The following is a 12,352-nucleotide window of genomic DNA, read 5'->3' as shown; positions in this document are numbered from 1 at the left end:
TCACTTCAATGAATATTGTTTTGCCTCTGGGAAAACAAAGATTCAAAATATAATAAAAAAAGGAAGGCAGTCTAGGAAGAATTACATGTTATAATGGGCTCGAAAAAGAAAAACAGAGAATTCCCAATTTTTTACGAGTTCCTAGGTTTTGACAGGTTACGGTTTTTTGATGAATTCAGAGTAATTTCAATGCCTACGAGTCGAGTTTTCTCTGTCTTTTTTTATTTACTTCATAAAACTCTAGTACAAATTTACGAGTTTGCTCGTGGCACATCAATATCCATTTTGTATTTTAACATTCTGCTGGAAATTAAAAAAGGGCAATATAAAGAACATTACTCAGAATGTCACGAATTATAACATGCACTCGTCCATGTATGGTGAAGAAATGCATACAATATATTTTATACAACTTGATATTATACACTTTTATATTGATATACTCGAAACCAAATAAATTAAAGAATGCGGGGGAAGCCTTCCATTTCATATTGAGTACTCAATGCCTGGTAATTAATGTCATTAAGAATGTTTCCTAATAGTCCGAAACACAAGAAGCATTGTAGAAAGTAGTTTAAAAACATTTATCTTATATGTATACTTAAAAACTGTATGGAATAATATCCAGGGCCCATTAGCTCAGTTGGTTAGAGCGTCGTGCTAATAACGCGAAAGTCGCGGGTTCGATCCCCCCATGGGCCATCAATAATTTTTATCTTTGAAAAATTACACATTCTATATAATTACTTTTTTTAAAGGAGTTTTGCTCGATATTGTAATCATATTTATGATGGTTTATTTGTCAAAGCCATTTACCCCCCTTCCCCCTTAGTTGATGGGAAAATTAAAGTAACAAAGTAACATAAAAAATATACTTTTTCAATTCATTGAAATATTCTTTATCTATCTATCTTTGTTGAAATAGTATAAGCAGAGCACGACAGAAAGGCTAGCCCCAGACTGTAAAAAAACAGTAAGGCTAGTGCAGGGTGGCCTATATCTAGCCCGTTTGGCTACGTAATATTGTACTTTATATACCGTATATACTCAGGGAATTATGGGTTGAAATCATGAGGAATACTTAGTGTCGACGTATCGTACAATAGACATTGCAAACAAATATTACAGGTATTTTTTGCGTAAAATATATTTTTGAAATACTTTTTTTTGCAATATTTCACTTCTTTTGTAGTTTGAAAATGTCTTGTAACAAGACTACCATTGCTAAGTGCCGAAAACAATTTCAATTCCGGAACCATCGAATCTATTTCACATATTCTGTAAAGCACTTTGTTTCCTTGTTTCTAATGGAACAAAACGTTATTATTTAGGAATTTCCCTTTGAATCTAAGCCGTTCAGCTATCTTCTCTGTATATGAACCAAGTACATAGGTAGTTTATATTTCGTGTTAGTTACACTATTTTTGGAACTAATGCTAGGTAGTCACTAGGGCAATACGGTGCAAGACATTACTTACTCAAGATTCTATTTTAAAATGTTGCACTTTTATAATGCTGTGTTACTCATTATAATTTAATATTTATATTTTTCAATAATATCTAAGCAAGATTAAGATTAGTATCCTTAGTTGTTGATTATATAGTAATTTGTCCTCCTGTAAAATCTAAAATGCACATATCCTTTGAAGAGTTTTAATTATCGAGGATCTCCTCTACTATAATATTTTAAATTATTATTTTTTTCTTTCAATTATGACTTGATATAGATTACAATAATTAATTAACATAATCCACACTCCATTTTGAGAAGAATCATTCTAGCATGTTTTTGTTTTTTTGTTATGGTTTCCAACCCAGAATTAATAAACTGCTACTTTGGACCTTTAAGACATTTTCAAGATAGTAAAATTATATCTTAGAATCGAGATAACTTTACAGGGCTAAATAAGTGGATTTATTTTTATTATTAAAGGAACATAAAAAAAAAAAAAAGTAGATATAACAATAAGAAAAATGGTACAACTCTCAAGCATCCTATATTTTTTCTGGAAAAGATATCGAGTTGAATTTTTAAATTTCAACAGATCAGTTTGCAATCTATAAATTTTGAAAAAAATTTAAAGTTAAAAACTTTTATTTATATATCAAGGGCCCATTAGCTCAGTTGGTTAGAGCGTCGTGCTAATAACGCGAAAGTCGCGGGTTCGATCCCCCCATGGGCCAGATTGTACTTTTTTTAAATCTTTTAAATAGTTTCATTTTGTAGGCCTACCTTTTTTAAGGTTTTTTCCTAATTATATTTAGAGTAATATTAATTCTCAATATCATTAGATCCGGGCAGACTTTTAGTCCATAGTGAAGATATGTTATAAGTCACAAAATGTTATTAAAAAAGATAGATACTCTGCCAGTTTACTTAAATCAATATCTTTAATCCATCAATGTTGAAGCATTTAGTATATTAAACATGATTCTAATTTCTATGAGAAACTGAATATATTCAATATTTCCTTCTTTTCGTGAATATTCAAATTATTAGTTACTACGTTGTTTTATTTGGCATTCAATGTCAATATGGAATTATATATCATTCCTAAGCATATAAATAAATTCCTATAAATAATATATGTACTACTGGTCCACATATTTAATTCGTACTTCCACCAGTTGTAATGGAAGTATTTTAAATAAAATAAAATGAAAAAAATATTAATTGGTCTATTTTCATGACATTGAGGTTTTACCAATTATTTATTTCATTTATTATTGAAAGATTGATTATGATCCTTTTCCAAATTTTATAAGAGTGTGTATAAATTGACAAATCTTGATCGTTTTCACATCCCTACGAGGGATGTCTGAAAATTTTCCACTTTAAAGTGAAAATGGCAGCACTCAAAAAAATAAAAGTTTAGTATAGCATCTGTAGGATTTACATTAACCCCATCAAAGTAATGGGAGTTTTAAAAAAATACACCTCTGTTACCTAGTGGTAGTCCAAAACTAAATTGAAAAGCAATCTGAATTTTGAAGCATGAGTATTTTTGAGTTTCTAAAAACAAAAAAACAGGAGAAGAATTACGAGCTATACTCGTTACGCGCTTGAATACTTGTTATTCGTGTGAATACTAATTACTCACTCTTAGACTTTTTATAGTATGGGTAGATGAAGAGGAATAATTTTCATAATTTGAATTAAAAACCTGATATAACTGGTATAAGATATGCAAGGTTGACAATTTCCAATCTTGTAATTCAACTAAAGATTCAAAAGATGAACAGGGCTGTTAGAGTCACATATGTAAAAAAATGTGACCATTACTTCCCCCATGATTAAAGTTATGAAAGACCAATTTATTATTATTATATATCGAATACCAATGCATTTTAAAAGTTTAGCCAATAAATTCATCTCAAGATTTAACTACTATTTAAACAAAACAAATAATGATGGTTACAAAGTTAATGCCCAAAAACTAAAATGCTGTAAGAGAAATGTGGATAATATTTAAGCTTGAATTTCAAGGGAAACGCCTAACGAATTTGAAGCTAGCAGAGTGAAAATCAGATTTGAACATTTGCATTTTATATTTAATAGCGCCTCCTCCCTTATGCATTTAGAAATATTCATTAATCTCTATTAATAGTGTTAATTTTGTCGTATGCCTATTGATCTGGTGAGAAGTTTGAGGGTGTGCTTAATAAACTGCGGAATTCCTTTTAGTATCGACTACTCCTGCTAGTTTAAAAACAATCAAACAAGGATTACTTTTAAAACAAACTTTGATTAAGAGTACACATTTCACTTCAATGAATATTGTTTTGCCTCTGGGAAAACAAAGATTCAAAATATAATAAAAAAAGGAAGGCAGTCTAGGAAGAATTACATGTTATAATGGGCTCGAAAAAGAAAAACAGAGAATTCCCAATTTTTTACGAGTTCCTAGGTTTTGACAGGTTACGGTTTTTTGATGAATTCAGAGTAATTTCAATGCCTACGAGTCGAGTTTTCTCTGTCTTTTTTTATTTACTTCATAAAACTCTAGTACAAATTTACGAGTTTGCTCGTGGCACATCAATATCCATTTTGTATTTTAACATTCTGCTGGAAATTAAAAAAGGGCAATATAAAGAACATTACTCAGAATGTCACGAATTATAACATGCACTCGTCCATGTATGATGAAGAAATGCATACAATATATTTTATACAACTTGATATTATACACTTTTATATTGATATACTCGAAACCAAATAAATTAAAGAATGCGGGGGAAGCCTTCCATTTCATATTGAGTACTCAATGCCTGGTAATTAATGTCATTAAGAATGTTTCCTAATAGTCCGAAACACAAGAAGCATTGTAGAAAGTAGTTTAAAAAACATTTATCTTATATGTATACTTAAAAACTGTATGGAATAATATCCAGGGCCCATTAGCTCAGTTGGTTAGAGCGTCGTGCTAATAACGCGAAAGTCGCGGGTTCGATCCCCCATGGGCCATCAATAATTTTTATCTTTGAAAAATTACACATTCTATATAATTACTTTTTTAAAGGAGTTTTGCTCGATATTGTAATCATATTTATGATGGTTTATTTGTCAAAGCCATTTACCCCCCTTCCCCCTTAGTTGATGGGAAAATTAAAGTAACAAAGTAACATAAAAAATATACTTTTTCAATTCATTGAAATATTCTTTATCTATCTATCTTTGTTGAAATAGTATAAGCAGAGCACGACAGAAAGGCTAGCCCCAGACTGTAAAAAAACAGTAAGGCTAGTGCAGGGTGGCCTATATCTAGCCCGTTTGGCTACGTAATATTGTACTTTATATACCGTATATACTCAGGGAATTATGGGTTGAAATCATGAGGAATACTTAGTGTCGACGTATCGTACAATAGACATTGCAAACAAATATTACAGGTATTTTTTGCGTAAAATATATTTTGAAATACTTTTTTTTGCAATATTTCACTTCTTTTGTAGTTTGAAAATGTCTTGTAACAAGACTACCATTGCTAAGTGCCGAAAACAATTTCAATTCCGGAACCATCGAATCTATTTCACATATTCTGTAAAGCACTTTGTTTCCTTGTTTCTAATGGAACAAAACGTTATTATTTAGGAATTTCCCTTTGAATCTAAGCCGTTCAGCTATCTTCTCTGTATATGAACCAAGTACATAGGTAGTTTATATTTCGTGTTAGTTACACTATTTTTGGAACTAATGCTAGGTAGTCACTAGGGCAATACGGTGCAAGACATTACTTACTCAAGATTCTATTTTAAAATGTTGCACTTTTATAATGCTGTGTTACTCATTATAATTTAATATTTATATTTTTCAATAATATCTAAGCAAGATTAAGATTAGTATCCTTAGTTGTTGATTATATAGTAATTTGTCCTCCTGTAAAATCTAAAATGCACATATCCTTTGAAGAGTTTTAATTATCGAGGATCTCCTCTACTATAATATTTTAAATTATTATTTTTTTCTTTCAATTATGACTTGATATAGATTACAATAATTAATTAACATAATCCACACTCCATTTTGAGAAGAATCATTCTAGCATGTTTTTGTTTTTTTGTTATGGTTTCCAACCCAGAATTAATAAACTGCTACTTTGGACCTTTAAGACATTTTCAAGATAGTAAAATTATATCTTAGAATCGAGATAACTTTACAGGGCTAAATAAGTGGATTTATTTTTATTATTAAAGGAACATAAAAAAAAAAGTAGATATAACAATAAGTAAAATGGTACAACTCTCAAGCATCCTATATTTTTTTCTGGAAAAGATATCGAGTTAAATTTTTAAATTTCAACAGATCAGTTTGCAATCTATAAATTTTGAAAAAAATTTAATGTTAAAAACTTTTTATTTATATATCAAGGGCCCATTAGCTCAGTTGGTTAGAGCGTCGTGCTAATAACGCGAAAGTCGCGGGTTCGATCCCCCCATGGGCCAGATTGTACTTTTTTAAATCTTTTAAATAGTTTCATTTTGTAGGCCTACCTTTTTTAAGGTTTTTTCCTAATTATATTTAGAGTAATATTAATTCTCAATAGCATTAGATCCGGGCAGACTTTTAGTCCATAGTGAAGATATGTTATAAGTCACAAAATGTTATTAAAAAGATAGATACTCTGCCAGTTTACTTAAATCAATATCTTTAATCCATCAATGTTGAAGCATTTAGTATATTAAACATGATTCTAATTTCTATGAGAAACTGAATATATTCAATATTTCCTTCTTTTCGTGAATATTCAAATTATTAGTTACTACGTTGTTTTATTTGGCATTCAATGTCAATATGGAATTATATATCATTCCTAAGCATATAAATAAATTCCTATAAATAATATATGTACTACTGGTCCACATATTTAATTCGTACTTCCACCAGTTGTAATGGAAGTATTTTAAATAAAATAAAATGAAAAAAATATTAATTGGTCTATTTTCATGACATTGAGGTTTTACCAATTATTTATTTCATTTATTATTGAAAGATTGATTATGATCCTTTTCCAAATTTTATAAGAGTGTGTATAAATTGACAAATCTTGATCGTTTTCACATCCCTACGAGGGATGTCTGAAAATTTTCCACTTTAAAGTGAAAATGGCAGCACTCAAAAAAATAAAAGTTTAGTATAGCATCTGTAGGATTTACATTAACCCCATCAAAGTAATGGGAGTTTTAAAAAATACACCTCTGTTACCTAGTGGTAGTCCAAAACTAAATTGAAAAGCAATCTGAATTTTGAAGCATGAGTATTTTTGAGTTTCTAAAAACAAAAAAACAGGAGAAGAATTACGAGCTATACTCGTTACGCGCTTGAATACTTGTTATTCGTGTGAATACTAATTACTCACTCTTAGACTTTTTATAGTATGGGTAGATGAAGAGGAATAATTTTCATAATTTGAATTAAAAAACCTGATATAACTGGTATAAGATATGCAAGGTTGACAATTTCCAATCTTGTAATTCAACTAAAGATTCAAAAGATGAACAGGGCTGTTAGAGTCACATATGTAAAAAAATGTGACCATTACTTCCCCCATGATTAAAGTTATGAAAGACCAATTTATTATTATTATATATCGAATACCAATGCATTTTAAAAGTTTAGCCAATAAATTCATCTCAAGATTTAACTACTATTTAAACAAAACAAATAATGATGGTTACAAAGTTAATGCCCAAAAACTAAAATGCTGTAAGAGAAATGTGGATAATATTTAAGCTTGAATTTCAAGGGAAACGCCTAACGAATTTGAAGCTAGCAGAGTGAAAATCAGATTTGAACATTTGCATTTTATATTTAATAGCGCCTCCTCCCTTATGCATTTAGAAATATTCATTAATCTCTATTAATAGTGTTAATTTTGTCGTATGCCTATTGATCTGGTGAGAAGTTTGAGGGTGTGCTTAATAAACTGCGGAATTCCTTTTAGTATCGACTACTCCTGCTAGTTTAAAAACAATCAAACAAAGATTACTTTTAAAACAAACTTTGATTAAGAGTACACATTTCACTTCAATGAATATTGTTTTGCCTCTGGGAAAACAAAGATTCAAAATATAATAAAAAAAGGAAGGCAGTCTAGGAAGAATTACATGTTATAATGGGCTCGAAAAAGAAAAACAGAGAATTCCCAATTTTTTACGAGTTCCTAGGTTTTGACAGGTTACGGTTTTTTGATGAATTCAGAGTAATTTCAATGCCTACGAGTCGAGTTTTCTCTGTCTTTTTTTATTTACTTCATAAAACTCTAGTACAAATTTACGAGTTTGCTCGTGGCACATCAATATCCATTTTGTATTTTAACATTCTGCTGGAAATTAAAAAAGGGCAATATAAAGAACATTACTCAGAATGTCACGAATTATAACATGCACTCGTCCATGTATGATGAAGAAATGCATACAATATATTTTATACAACTTGATATTATACACTTTTATATTGATATACTCGAAACCAAATAAATTAAAGAATGCGGGGGAAGCCTTCCATTTCATATTGAGTACTCAATGCCTGGTAATTAATGTCATTAAGAATGTTTCCTAATAGTCCGAAACACAAGAAGCATTGTAGAAAGTAGTTTAAAAACATTTATCTTATATGTATACTTAAAAACTGTATGGAATAATATCCAGGGCCCATTAGCTCAGTTGGTTAGAGCGTCGTGCTAATAACGCGAAAGTCGCGGGTTCGATCCCCCATGGGCCATCAATAATTTTTATCTTTGAAAAATTACACATTCTATATAATTACTTTTTTAAAGGAGTTTTGCTCGATATTGTAATCATATTTATGATGGTTTATTTGTCAAAGCCATTTACCCCCCTTCCCCCTTAGTTGATGGGAAAATTAAAGTAACAAAGTAACATAAAAATATACTTTTTCAATTCATTGAAATATTCTTTATCTATCTATCTTTGTTGAAATAGTATAAGCAGAGCACGACAGAAAGGCTAGCCCCAGACTGTAAAAAAACAGTAAGGCTAGTGCAGGGTGGCCTATATCGAGCCCGTTTGGCTACGTAATATTGTACTTTATATACCGTATATACTCAGGGAATTATGGGTTGAAATCATGAGGAATACTTAGTGTCGACGTATCGTACAATAGACATTGCAAACAAATATTACAGGTATTTTTTGCGTAAAATATATTTTTGAAATACTTTTTTTTTGCAATATTTCACTTCTTTTGTAGTTTGAAAATGTCTTGTAACAAGACTACCATTGCTAAGTGCCGAAAACAATTTCAATTCCGGAACCATCGAATCTATTTCACATATTCTGTAAAGCACTTTGTTTCCTTGTTTCTAATGGAACAAAACGTTATTATTTAGGAATTTCCTTTGAATCTAAGCCGTTCAGCTATCTTCTCTGTATATGAACCAAGTACATAGGTAGTTTATATTTCGTGTTAGTTACACTATTTTTGGAACTAATGCTAGGTAGTCACTAGGGCAATACGGTGCAAGACATTACTTACTCAAGATTCTATTTTAAAATGTTGCACTTTTATAATGCTGTGTTACTCATTATAATTTAATATTTATATTTTTCAATAATATCTAAGCAAGATTAAGATTAGTATCCTTAGTTGTTGATTATATAGTAATTTGTCCTCCTGTAAAATCTAAAATGCACATATCCTTTGAAGAGTTTTAATTATCGAGGATCTCCTCTACTATAATATTTTAAATTATTATTTTTTTCTTTCAATTATGACTTGATATAGATTACAATAATTAATTAACATAATCCACACTCCATTTTGAGAAGAATCATTCTAGCATGTTTTTGTTTTTTTGTTATGGTTTCCAACCCAGAATTAATAAACTGCTACTTTGGACCTTTAAGACATTTTCAAGATAGTAAAATTATATCTTAGAATCGAGATAACTTTACAGGGCTAAATAAGTGGATTTATTTTTATTATTAAAGGAACATAAAAAAAAAAGTAGATATAACAATAAGTAAAATGGTACAACTCTCAAGCATCCTATATTTTTTTCTGGAAAAGATATCGAATTGAATTTTTAAATTTCAACAGATCAGTTTGCAATCTATAAATTTTGAAAAAAATTTAAAGTTAAAAACTTTTTATTTATATATCAAGGGCCCATTAGCTCAGTTGGTTAGAGCGTCGTGCTAATAACGCGAAAGTCGCGGGTTCGATCCCCCCATGGGCCAGATTGTACTTTTTTAAATCTTTTAAATAGTTTCATTTTGTAGGCCTACCTTTTTAAGGTTTTTTCCTAATTATATTTAGAGTAATATTAATTCTCAATATCATTAGATCCTGGCAGACTTTTAGTCCATAGTGAAGATATGTTATAAGTCACAAAATGTTATTAAAAAAAGATAGATACTCTGCCAGTTTACTTAAATCAATATCTTTAATCCATCAATGTTGAAGCATTTAGTATATTAAACATGATTCTAATTTCTATGAGAAACTGAATATATTCAATATTTCCTTCTTTTCGTGAATATTCAAATTATTAGTTACTACGTTGTTTTATTTGGCATTCAATGTCAATATGGAATTATATATCATTCCTAAGCATATAAATAAATTCCTATAAATAATATATGTACTACTGGTCCACATATTTAATTCGTACTTCCACCAGTTGTAATGGAAGTATTTTAAATTAAATAAAATGAAAAAAAAATATTAATTGGTCTATTTTCATGACATTGAGGTTTTACCAATTATTTATTTCATTTATTATTGAAAGATTGATTATGATCCTTTTCCAAATTTTATAAGAGTGTGTATAAATTGACAAATCTTGATCGTTTTCACATCCCTACGAGGGATGTCTGAAAATTTTCCACTTTAAAGTGAAAATGGCAGCACTCAAAAAAATAAAAGTTTAGTATAGCATCTGTAGGATTTACATTAACCCCATCAAAGTAATGGGAGTTTTTAAAAAAATACACCTCTGTTACCTAGTGGTAGTCCAAAACTAAATTGAAAAGCAATCTGAATTTTGAAGCATGAGTATTTTTGAGTTTCTAAAAACAAAAAAACAGGAGAAGAATTACGAGCTATACTCGTTACGCGCTTGAATACTTGTTATTCGTGTGAATACTAATTACTCACTCTTAGACTTTTTATAGTATGGGTAGATGAAGAGGAATAATTTTCATAATTTGAATTAAAAACCTGATATAACTGGTATAAGATATGCAAGGTTGACAATTTCCAATCTTGTAATTCAACTAAAGATTCAAAAGATGAACAGGGCTGTTAGAGTCACATATGTAACAAAATGGCATGATTAAAGTTATGAAAGACCAATTTATTATTATTATATATCGAATACCAATGCATTTTAAAAGTTTAGCCAATAAATTCATCTCAAGATTTAACTACTATTTAAACAAAACAAATAATGTTGTTTACAAAGTTAATGCCCAAAAACTAAAATGCTGTAAGAGAAATGTGGATAATATTTAAGCTTGAATTTCAAGGGAAACGCCTAACGAATTTGAAGCTAGCAGAGTGAAAATCAGATTTGAACATTTGCATTTTATATTTAATAGCGCCTCCTCCCTTATGCATTTAGAAATATTCATTAATCTCTATTAATAGTGTTAATTTTGTCGTATGCCTATTGATCTGGTGAGAAGTTTGAGGGTGTGCTTAATAAACTGCGGAATTCCTTTTAGTATCGACTACTCCTGCTAGTTTAAAAACAATCAAACAAAGATTACTTTTAAAACAAACTTTGATTAAGAGTACACATTTCACTTCAATGAATATTGTTTTGCCTCTGGGAAAACAAAGATTCAAAATATAATAAAAAAAGGAGGGCAGTCTAGGAAGAATTACATGTTATAATGGGCTCGAAAAAGAAAAACAGAGAATTCCCAATTTTTTACGAGTTCCTAGGTTTTGACAGGTTACGGTTTTTTGATGAATTCAGAGTAATTTCAATGCCTACGAGTCGAGTTTTCTCTGTCTTTTTTTTATTTACTTCATAAAACTCTAGTACAAATTTACGAGTTTGCTCGTGGCACATCAATATCCATTTTGTATTTTAACATTGTGCTGGAAATTAAAAAAGGGCAATATAAAGAACATTACTCAGAATGTCACGAATTATAACATGCACTCGTCCATGTATGATGAAGAAATGCATACAATATATTTTATACAACTTGATATTATACACTTTTATATTGATATACTCGAAACCAAATAAATTAAAGAATGCGGGGGAAGCCTTCCATTTCATATTGAGTACTCAATGCCTGGTAATTAATGTCATTAAGAATGTTTCCTAATAGTCCGAAACACAAGAAGCATTGTAGAAAGTAGTTTAAAAAACATTTATCTTATATGTATACTTAAAAACTGTATGGAATAATATCCAGGGCCCATTAGCTCAGTTGGTTAGAGCGTCGTGCTAATAACGCGAAAGTCGCGGGTTCGATCCCCCATGGGCCATCAATAATTTTTATCTTTGAAAAATTACACATTCTATATAATTACTTTTTTAAAGGAGTTTTGCTCGATATTGTAATCATATTTATGATGGTTTATTTGTCAAAGCCATTTACCCCCTTCCCCTTAGTTGATGGGAAAATTAAAGTAACAAAGTAACATAAAAAATATACTTTTTCAATTCATTGAAATATTCTTTATCTATCTATCTTTGTTGAAATAGTATAAGCAGAGCACGACAGAAAGGCTAGCCCCAGACTGTAAAAAAACAGTAAGGCTAGTGCAGGGTGGCCTATATCGAGCCCGTTTGGCTACGTAATATTGTACTTTATATACCGTATATACTCAGGGAATTATGGGTTGAAATCATGAGGAATACTTAGTGTC

General features: G+C 29.9%; 1 long non-coding RNA gene and 4 other non-coding genes across 5 annotated transcripts in view; all 5 read left to right on the top strand.

Moving 5' to 3' along the window:
* LOC121120909 (uncharacterized) overlaps positions 1-12,352 on the top strand; it is a 33,062-nt gene that overhangs the window by 3,965 nt on the left and 16,745 nt on the right. The gene's annotated exons all lie outside the window — the stretch shown is intronic.
* On the top strand, positions 629-702 carry TRNAI-AAU (transfer RNA isoleucine (anticodon AAU)). Its single transcript has one exon. It is a non-coding gene; the product is annotated as a tRNA-Ile (tRNA).
* On the top strand, positions 2,111-2,184 carry TRNAI-AAU (transfer RNA isoleucine (anticodon AAU)). Its single transcript has one exon. It is a non-coding gene; the product is annotated as a tRNA-Ile (tRNA).
* Positions 5,870-5,943, top strand: TRNAI-AAU (transfer RNA isoleucine (anticodon AAU)). The gene has a single exon. It is a non-coding gene; the product is annotated as a tRNA-Ile (tRNA).
* On the top strand, positions 9,626-9,699 carry TRNAI-AAU (transfer RNA isoleucine (anticodon AAU)). Its single transcript has one exon. It is a non-coding gene; the product is annotated as a tRNA-Ile (tRNA).

Source organism: Lepeophtheirus salmonis, chromosome 6 (genome assembly GCF_016086655.4).
Source record: "Lepeophtheirus salmonis chromosome 6, UVic_Lsal_1.4, whole genome shotgun sequence".
Lineage (NCBI taxonomy): Eukaryota > Metazoa > Arthropoda > Copepoda > Siphonostomatoida > Caligidae > Lepeophtheirus > Lepeophtheirus salmonis.
This window is presented reverse-complemented; position numbering and strand designations above follow the sequence as displayed.